General features: G+C 42.5%; 1 protein-coding gene across 1 annotated transcript in view; it reads right to left on the reverse strand.

Annotated features, from left to right (window-relative positions):
• sh3bp4 (SH3-domain binding protein 4) overlaps window positions 1-9898 on the reverse strand; it is a 28168-nt gene extending 18270 nt beyond the window's left edge. The window contains 1 exon segment of the mRNA NM_001011179.1: window positions 9866-9898. The gene's annotated coding sequence lies outside the window, so the exon portion shown is untranslated.
• Window positions 9899-11148: the final 1250 nt, after the last annotated feature.

Consider the following 11148-nt stretch of genomic DNA (forward strand, 5'->3'; position numbering starts at 1 on the left):
TCCCAGAGGCTATTATCCCACTGCTACAAATAGGCACCATCTCTCCCTACTATACCTGCTATCCCACAGCCACAGTCCCTTCCCAGAGGCTATTATCCCACTGCTACTATATTACATTACATTAACATTTATTTATAAAGCGCCAACATATTCCGCAGCGCTGTACAATAAGTGGGTTACATACATTGGACATACAGAGTAACATATAAAGCAATCAGTAACCGATACAAGAGGTGAAGAGGGCCCTGCCCAAAAGAGCTTATTATAGGCACCATATCCCCCTACTATACCTGCTATCCCACAGCCACAGTCCCTTCCCAGAGGCTATTATCCCAACTGCTATTACAGGCACCATCTCTCCCTTATATACCTACTCTAACCCAAAGCCACAGTCCCTTCCCAGAGGCCATTATCCCCACTGCTACTATAGGCACCATCTCCCCTTGCTATACTGTACCTGCTATCTCACAGACAGACTTTCTTCCCAAAGGCACCCCTGATTCTGGGCAACTGCTATTTAAATTAGTTCAGCTAGAGTGCATACCAACTGTTTGTGAAGCGATAATCCCCAACCCAGAATATATATGACATTGGCCAAACAGTTGATTTTGAAAATATTTCCAGCCTTAAAATAACATCAGTCGAGTTTATAACAAGCAAGTGGGTCCTCTTTATAGTGCAACAGAATCACTAAGTAGATTTTTCATTGACAAAACATCTTATAGGCATATTCACTATTAACCCCCTCAGGCTTACTCTCACTTCCCCTTCTGCAGCATAAATGACATTCCTGGAATTGTTCTCAAGTCACACAGTTGAACACACAGAAAGAATGCCATTCTCCCTGTATATATAACGTCACTGCACACCAGGAGAAGGTGTTTTGTTTTTTTTTTTGGAAGATAGGAAGATTTTCGCTGATAGGGACAATGGCACATTTGATTAGAAACATAAATTATGATGGCTCCTAATAGTCTTGCGGCATAATATAAACAGGTGAAAGATTTGTATGATGTATGAATTACATGACCTAGAGCAAACTTTGTGTCTGCTGTTACGTGACCTTTGTTACATGGGAGAATAAAGGCAATTTAAATTTATATTACAGCCTCCTGATCATTTCCACAAAACAGTAAATCTAGTTGGCTTATACAGAATATGACCCAGGCCAATGGTTACCTTTGCTGAATATCAGGGATCTTGTTTTTTGGTGACGGTCAAAATGGAGTTTGTGTAGGTTTCCTTCCATTGAGCAAAAACATACTGGTACATTAAAGCCAATGCCACACAGGGCTGATTATGCCCCATGTGTGGAGAAATGCAAGGTGGGAATTGGCGCCCTGGCATTAGCCTTCTTCACGTAAGTATGTATTACAGGGCCAAAACTCATCATGTGTGCATGTACCCAGGCTGATGCAATAGTTTCAGGTGCAGACAAGGCCAAGAATCAGCCCCATGCGGCAGTAGCCTAATTGGCATAGGTGTGTGTGTGTGTGTGTGTGTCTGTAAGGAAACTAAAATGATCAGCTTCAGTTGGTATGGACTGGGAATTATTAGCTTTGTCAAGTAATAAATGTTGGTTGGATAACCATTTTAAAAATTAGATTTATTCAGGCACCAAGGATGCTATTGACATAGCGATCCATTTGTTGGAAGATAAGACTAACCTTTGGGCCCTTAATGACGCACATCATGAGCTCCTTTGCCGCAGGCCCTGGATAAGTCACTTACCTAATTTTTCTTACTATAATGCTTGCCAACTCTACACTCCCTCTTTCATTCTGAATACGAGAATTGGTTGTTAATATGATCATAAACCATTGATAAATAGCTAACAAAGGCCTGTCTTATTGGATTAAAGGGCATGTCAACCCCAAAAATAATGTTTTGCATAATGAAAGAAAACATAATTCTAAGCAACTTTCCAATATGAAATAATTAAACATTTGTAGCGCTTTAAACGTTATTTGTAAATGTAATTGCTATTGAAAGCAGCATTTGCTGAACTCCTGGTTGTTACATTTTAAGCAATGTTGCAAAGGTCTTGCTTCTCCAGCAATACAGGTCTGTCAATACAGGTCTGTCAGTCTGCTGCCTTGTGTTACATTGTTTCAACAGCCTGAGCCACCAGGGCAGAGAATAGAAAAGGACAGGCAAGCACTGCTTCTAATAGCAATTATAAATACAAATAAATCAAAAACCATTACAAACTTGTAATAAATGTATATTGTAAAGCTGCTTAGATTTTTGGTTTCTTTTATTAGGCAAAAAATTATATTTTGAGTTGCCTTGTCCTTTAAAGCCCCAGTCCACCATTAAGTCCAGGAGTTATAGATGCAGAAAAAGGAAAAGTCATTAACTGGACGTAGCACCATAAATGGAAAACAGACTATTTTAACATAAGAAATATGCTCTTAACAGTATGTAAACATAATAACCAAACCTAACAATTTCTACAAATAAAAGTGGCTGCACTGCTTGGCCTTTAGACGAATAAACACATTTTCCATGGCAGGAAACACTGCATATAATGTACAGAGTACATACAGCTAAGAACAGGGACTACAATACAAAAGAGCAATACATAAGGAAGGCAAACAGCAGATGTCTATAAACAAAGCTTTGAACCCCACAGGTTTCTAAGGTTTCCCTTTTCCTGGCTCCTATAAAACACCATAGACAAGGTTTACCACTAAAGTTTCCAGTATAATCTTTAAAAACTTTTAGCCAGTTCCTGTCGATGGTGTGCATGCTCAGCTGGACATTTGAAAACAAACATCTCAGCAGAAGAGGCTATAGGTTTCCTATTGGTCCTGCACAGCAGAAGAGCAGGCTAAAAGCAGCAATGATGCACAAACTACCAATGTCACTGCTGCAGGCAAAACTGGCAATGATACTAATTGTGTCTAGCATGGAGCAATGTGCTTGCTTCATGCCAAGGGTAAGAGTGGCAGAGGCCTTTTAAAAACCACGTCACCCCAAAAAAATAATGTTTTGCCTACTAAAAGATAATTTTAAGCAACTTTGCAATATACACATTACAAATTTGTAATTGTAATTAATTATATGTGATTATTATTGCTATCAACAGCAGTGTTTGTCCTTTTCTAGTCTCTGCCCTGGTGGCTCTGGCTTTTGAAACAATGTAACATAAACCAGAAGATTGACAGACCTGTATTGCAGGAGAAGACTGGCTTTTGCAACAATGTTTAAAAAGTAACCAGGAGTTAAGCAAGTGCAGCTTTCAATAGCAATTATATTTACAAACACCTTTTAAAGCACCAAACGTGTAATCAATTCATGTTGTAAAGTTGTTTAGAATTATGTTTTATTAGGCAACATTTTTTTGGGGTTAACATATCCTTTAGGGCAGTGACACACGGGTAGAGTAGTCGCCGCGCAACAAATCTTCGTGGATTCGTCACTATGAGAGGAAACTTTGGGCAACTTCGGCACCACATATGCCATCTATCGTACGGCGACTAATCTCCCCGTGTGTCACTGCCCTTAAGGTGACCATGCATGTTAAGATCTGCCCTTCTGGTGACCTCGCCAAACAAGCCAATCTTTCTCCCAATTATTGCCCACCTAAAGCTGGCCATACACGTGGCGATCTAACGATGTTTCGTGCGACCATCGGTCGCACGAAACATCGTCAGATCCGCCACACACAGTCAGGGCTGAAACAGCAGATATGGAGGTAGAAACAATAGGATTTCTACCTCCTTCTGCCGATTCAGCCCTGACGGCAGATTTGTTAGGCGCCTTCTATGGCACCCGATCAAAATTTTCTAACCTGGCCGATCGGCGAGTCGTCCGATATCAGCAGCCTCCTGCGATATCGGTCGACTCGCCGACATGCCATACACGCACCGAATATCGTACGAAACGAGGTTTCATACGATAGTATCGGTGGGTGTATGGCCAGCTTTAGGTAGTCCCTGATTTGAAGGGAAAATCAAACCTGCCCAAACGACACTTGGCCAATTTTTAGCCAGATATGGATCTGGGAGGCCTGTTGGGGGCCCCCACACATGGGCAGATAAGCAGCTGAATTGGTCTGAATGACTCGAATCAGCAGCTTAAACCTGCCCGTGTATGGCTACCTTTGAAACTGGTTTCATGTTGCTTTCTCAAGGGATTCTGGGGAACTTCCCCTAGAAAATTATCTTTTATGTGAGAATCCTAACTAATGAATGGCATTCAAAGCATCTTTATATTCCTTAGGACTGATATGAAGCCATTGAAAAGGGGTAAAGAAATTGGTGTCTTATCAGCCATCAGATAAAAGTAGGATTAAATTGAGCAAAACCATATGGATCGGTTGCTTTACAAAAATCCCTGTTCATATCTATGGTAAGCTAAAGCTGTCATACTGAATACTTAGGTAAATGTTATATAATTTACTAGTTACAAATCCCTCTTTTCCAATATTGTATGTCCAAAGATGGAGACTAACCAGAGCTGCTATCTTAAAGGAACAGTAACACAAAAAATAAAACTTTAAAGTAATTACAATATAATGTACTGTTGCCCTGTACTGGTAAAGGTTGTGTGTCTGTTACAGAAAGACTGCTATAGTTTATATAAATAAATTGTTGTGTAGCCATTCAGGCTGGAAAAAAAGTCACAGGTTACATAGCAGATAACATATAAGCTCTGTAGAATATAATGGTGTTTTATCGGTTATCTGCTATGTAAACTGTGCTTTTCTCCTTTGAATAGCTGCTCCCATGGGTACACAGCAGCTTACTTAAAAAAACTATAGTAGTCTTTCTGAGAAAAAAAACACAACTTGAGCTAGTGTAGGGCAACAGTACATTATAGTGTAATTCATTTTATACATTTTTGTTTTTTGGGGTTACTGTTCCTTTAAGGTGGCCATACACAGGCAGATTTCAGCTGCAGAATTGTGTCCTTCAGACCAATTCAGCAGCTTATCTGTCTGTCGTTTAAATTTCCTGTCATGTTGGTGACCACTCTGAATGGTCCTATTCCCATCATTGTAATTTAATTTTTTGGCCTCAGGGCCAAAGGTTTGGATTACTCCAATACCTTAGGTGGGCGTATCTGTGGAAAGATCTGCTCATTTGGCAACCTCAAAAAAAAAAAAACACTATAGAATTATACTAATGTTTAATTTAACATTTATAAAATAGCAAAATAAAAATACTAATTTGGCATAAACCTTGTTTAAAAATAGAGTATATGTAGGGAATGAAGTTCAACACTGACTTTGGCAAAGACAACATAATACTTACATTTGCCAGGGCTCACTGCCTGTAAATAGTCGAACTAGCTCTAGGGCAAACAACCAGCAGCGTCAAGCTCAAGCCCAGACAACCAGAATGCAAAAACTCCACATAACTAACATAACATACGGTTACAAAACATAGTTATTCCACCACTAACACTGCACCAGGTACAGGCACTGCACTTTGTCGTCTCCTCCTGTTCCCTAAACACAGACTGTCTGACTGTAACGTATGCTCTGGGCATTTCAACAGCAGTTATTTATAGGAGAGCAGCTGTGCCTCAAGCACATGACCTGTGCCCCCTTAGGGAAGCTCAGATACCCCCATAAGCCTGTGTTAGTGTCTGATATTGGTTTCATAATGTTTTTGTAGAAACAGGTCTTTTGTTTTTCTAAAAATAATGGCAAAGCCCGATGCAAGGGATATAGAAAATTAAAATCTTCTGAGCAGGAGACACACTACTTGATACCAGCAGACTCTGAAGCACAAGTTGCAAGGAGCAGAAGGGTTAACGCTTTTCGGAAGTATAGAGTGTAGAGAGGATCTGGGAGTCTGGACTAATCCTCTCATCAAGAAAGAAGGACAGGCAAGCATGCTCTCGCTCCCAGGGTACAGTGCCAGCATGCTGCAACATTTCATGATATTGTACTATGAAACACTCTGCATTTTAAATCTAAACTAAACGTCAAAAATAACATTACATTCTTAGAAAATAAGATGGTTACAGGATCATGTAACGGAAAAAAAAAAAAACTGGACCACATGCCTGTCCCTAAATATTGCTGTAAGATCCACCTTATTACCCCCCCCCCCCCCACCAACACACAAATCCCTCCCAGAGAGAATGACAGACCCTTCTCTTTACAAGATGAAACTACACAGAGAATCTCCAAGAATATACATGTTGTGTGGTCTGGATTAGCGGCCTGACAAAGAAACCCATTCCAAGTCTCACTGCCACCCATCAATTCTTACGAATAAGAAACGCACCCATATGTGGGCAGTCATGAGAGAGGAAATACCAGAGCAGTGATGGAACGTTACCAGCGTGGAAATAAGGGAAATGAATCCCTGACCAGCTTTGTGACTGACACCACAGCCACACACACACAGTCAGTATAATGGGGGAGAAACAAAAGGAGTGATAGAAGAAACTAAACAGGTGGATACTACCTTGTGCCAGAGATGAAAACATCCTACCAACCTGACTGTAATTCTGCCCACCTAATAACCAGGCCTACTGCATCCTACCACACATAGGGATACAATACCAGAGTATAGGACAATTAAGTATGGATTTTGGAAGCCAGACACTATAGCCTTGAAAAGAACACTCCCACAGGTGCTTAACTCACATGTCACCCTCTGAAACGTGGCAACAATTATTTACCAAAGGTAAAGCAGCAGCAGTGGAAGGAGGGAGGTGCTTTTTGGTTTGTAACAATCACAAAAAAAGCTGCTGTAAGGAAGAGCGTGGCCTTTATTGTGGTAATTGTGCTACAGGTAGTGAAAGTACTTAGCAGCAGGGTTGAAAGTAGAACGCCAAACACTGCAAAGACGTCATGCCATTAAGAATGGTGGTCAAAACATTGGGCATGCCATCAGTTCAAAACCCCAAATTTCCAGCATCTCTAAACAACCAGTGGCTATATGGGGCTGCTGGGAGTTTTAATTGATTGTATTTAACTCCTGTAAAATGTTGCAGCCCATCTGATGCTTGTTGCAGTCACAAATGCTTAGTAAAACACAAGGGGGTTGCTGCATGGGAGCAAAATGTGTATTTACCCTTAATGAACCTGCCCCCACCTCTGGCACTTCTCCACTCCCACAGCCCGGGCCTTACAAACATTTCCATGGATACCTCCCCTGCTGCCCTGACATCCGCTTTGCTCTCATCTCCACTCCACTCGCTGCTCAGAGTCTCATTTACACAAACACCAAAGTGCCAATAAAACTAGCAAGAACTGGATGTTTGAGGCAAAAGTAAACGATGTGGTAAAGGTTATCCAAAAACAGAATTTCCACCAGGGACATGTTTAATCTTCAGACACTAACTTAAATATATTCAAAAGCCTGCTAGCTGTGGGTTTTGTGGTTCAGGTAATGTGTGTGCCAGAAGCAGGCTTGGGAAGGAGTAAAAGTAACTGCCAGCAGCCCCATGGAAGTTTTGCTGCAATTGCCCTGGATAACAAACTGTACAACCCATTCATAACAAGGGAGCAACATAGCACAACACAACCCAAACACAGGCTCTTTCAGGAATGATTACATTAAAAGGAAGGGGTCCCTATGGGGGATGGGAACCAAGGGCAAGAGAGCATGGCTGTGCCCTAAGGGCCACACATCGGAAACAACCGGTTTAGCAATCACGACCACTAACATACATACAGATGCCGACAGGAAAACACTTGCACAAAAACCAAAGACAACCATAACAATCCTGAGCTTCAATCTCAGAGCTGCACACAAACATTATCAGAATAGACAGCAAACTTTTCAGATCAGTTACATATTTCTAGTTCTTACAATTCCTGGCCATGAACTATTAGATGCAAGCACTACACATAAAGCTGTAACAATTCCCTGTCCAGTGGAATAATGAAACAGGACATACATTCAAAATATACCATTCCACAACCTGACTAAGTCTATTACACCAAAGTCACACGATACCTATAGCTGCTGCTATGAAAAGCATTAGCCTCTGGGACATCAAGAATTTTCCACAAGTAGCAGCTTACACACTCTAATAATATTGGCCAAATTAATCTGGTTATATATGGGCTGCCAACTTCACCCTTCAAAACCAAGTTGGCAGCTTATCGGTCTGCCTTCATGATATCTGGCAGGGCTGAAAATCCCAGTAGGCAATGACCACATTGGTGCGCTTAACAGACATAATGGCCCGCAGAACAATACAATGCCAGGGTACTATCAACAAGGAGGTTGCGTGGTCTTCACGTGTCTCTGTGGGCTTCTTCTGGACACTCCAAAACATAAAAGCGGATAAATAGGTGTCTGGCTAAATTGTCCATAGTGTGTATGAATGTGATAGGGACCTTACATTGTAAGCTACTCTGGGGAATGGACTGATGTAAATGATGAATAATTTCTGTAAAGACCTTGGAAAATGTGCCTTCACTATATAGAAATACCAGGAAATAAATACAATCAGATCTGCCCAATTTGGACCAATGTGTGGCTGGTCAAACTGGGCAAAGTACCACTGGTTCCGCCACCCTGCTAAATGAGGCGATCTTGGAATATATGCCAGCTGTAGTCAGTAAAACAGACTTTCTGACTGCTGGGGGTACAAGATGTGGGGCACTGACAGATAAGCAGTGTCAATATGTTTATTATAGTGTCTGTGAATCTCATTTATTTCTAATTACACCACTGAGTGCAGCAGGACAGGATCTAATGGTACATGCAAACAGACTCCTTCTGCCAGTACCTTCTACAACTCACATATGTGGATCAGGCCTAAAGCTATAAATTCAGGGCAGATTTCCCTGTGATCGTGCAACAGTTTTGTCCTGGTACCAAATGAACAGACAATGAGCAGTTTTCTATATCATACAAAGGTAAACTGCACCAGTCGAGCCATTTGGGGAGAGCTTGTGAGCCATAGGGGTACTGCTTCAGATGCCATGAACTATTAGATGCAAGCACTACACATAAAGATGGCCTTATCCTTGGCCTTCTGTAACCCAGTCGGCTTACATAGACTCTGGGGAGAGAGCTAAAGCAACAAGTTCCAAGTCCATACAAACGCATGAAGCAGAAATAATGTTAATGTGGCATGATTAAGAATAATAAGAACAAACCTTTTGGCTGCTCTTGTGTGCGTCTAAAGACCAATACACATGATCAGCAACATGTCTCAGCATGCCACTGTGCCCCCCCCCCATATTTCCTCAGCACCGATACAGTTAATGGAAGGAGTTTGTATCACAGCCCCAAGGTGGCTGCACATGGGAGGATTCGAGGGAACATTCCAATGACATGAGCTTTCCGGAGGTTCCTCACAGGACACTATTGGGGGGGGGACTGAATTAAGCAAAGCGATGGAGGAAGAAAGGAACATAGGGGGTTAACACTTGTAAGGAAAGAAAGGCGATTCAAAAAAGGCATAGGGCAACTGAACTAAATGGAGACTCTGGTGCAAAGACCACCTAGTACTGCTGCTCAGCCGAACAAGCAAGGGCATTTGGGAGTTGTAGTTCTAGAGGGATAAGCTTGAAGTTATCTGATCCAACACCAACATTTACACTGTGTGCGTAGAAGGACGTTTCCAAAGGCAGCAGAGGATGAGCTCTCACGTATCGCCCCGCACATCACCCAGCGATATTAAACAATCAGCTGCGCTCAGGGACACGAACCGCAGCACTCACAAACCCGGCTGGACTGCACCAAACAGATCCAGGGGGATCCACACACACTTTAGCACTGTGCTGTCACAAGGACTGCGTTACATGGCAAGAAAACGGGGATGAGTAACAGTTATACGGCGGCCAATACACACTCCCTGGGCCCCGACTGTCACTGCTGCAGAGTGCAGTTCTAGGGACAGTTCCGAGCTGTGGGCTCCCCCGGCAAAGCGGACTTACCCCTTGGCGTGATCATACTAAGCTCCTCTACCGAGGTCACCTCCGCTCATCACTTCTCTTCACTTGTTGTACTGGAAGGAACTGCCCGGCTCTCAGGGGCGGGGATGAGGATAGATCCGGCCCTGGGGGGTGGGATTTATGGAGGGGTAGTCTCAGAGATGGGAGCAAATCATGTTTAACCCGTCGCTTGCCATGTATAGGGAAGAGGGACGAGGAGGTTAGTTAGGGTGACCTCTGCGGGATCAGTTTTCAAAACCTTTATTTTAATTTCAACAAAGTAGTATTAATTTTCTCTTTCTCCTTTGTGAAGATAGCATATGCGATACTGCGCAGGGAAGGATTCTGTATAGGGTGAGGGCTATACATGTGAATATAATAAAGGCACCCTTGTTACCAGGGGGTTTAACATCACAAGTCAGTGCTTACCAAACAAGCAAGAGTCGTGCTGGCTCTTTATATGGCCACTGGGGACGCGGTTTCATTGAATCATATTTCTGATATTTCATTTCATATTATCACAGCAAATACATTGGCAGCTCCAGCATATATTTAATTGAATAAGTAAATAGGATTTTAGCTACAAGTCTTAATGATGTAAATGCTTAAAATGCTGTATTATTTATATTTTAACTGCCCAATACTTATCTGTTAAGTCATTCTCATTTACCATTGTTTATTTTTCCTCATTTTACCTTTATGTATTTAACCTAGTTATCTTGCTACTAGTGCAAACAATGGAACACTTAATCCTTTTCCACGTGAAATGGCAGAGCTGAATCAACAAGAAGTCGCTTTAAATCCCAGTTAGAGCTGGGCCAAGGAGCTGTGGCACCTAAAACAAGGCTGGTAATCAGTGCAGCCCCTCTCTGGTACTATTGACCCATTATCCATCATCTGGCAGATAAAGTGGCAGAAACAGACCATCTTAAGGTGGCCATACATGGGCAGATTCAAGCTGCTGATTCTGCAGGCTGCCTGTATATGGGCCCTCCATCAGGCCTGCTTGTGCGAAATCTGGCCAGAAATTGGGCTGGCTTGAAAAGGACTAGGACCACATCAGTTCATGGATACAGTCCTCGCCCCAACGGCTTCCTTATCTTTGTTGTGTTCTAAGGGCTCTGGCACATGGGAGATTAGTCGCCCGTGACAAATCTCCCTGTTCACGGGCGACTAATCTCCCCGAACTGCCATCCCACCGGCGACAATGTAAGTCGCCGGTGGGATGGCACACGCTGCGCAGGCGATTTGGCTGCCAAATGAGCCAGCTTCACACAGGAAGGGAG

The sequence above is a fragment of the Xenopus tropicalis genome, chromosome 9 (assembly GCF_000004195.4).
Source record: "Xenopus tropicalis strain Nigerian chromosome 9, UCB_Xtro_10.0, whole genome shotgun sequence".
Lineage (NCBI taxonomy): Eukaryota > Metazoa > Chordata > Amphibia > Anura > Pipidae > Xenopus > Xenopus tropicalis.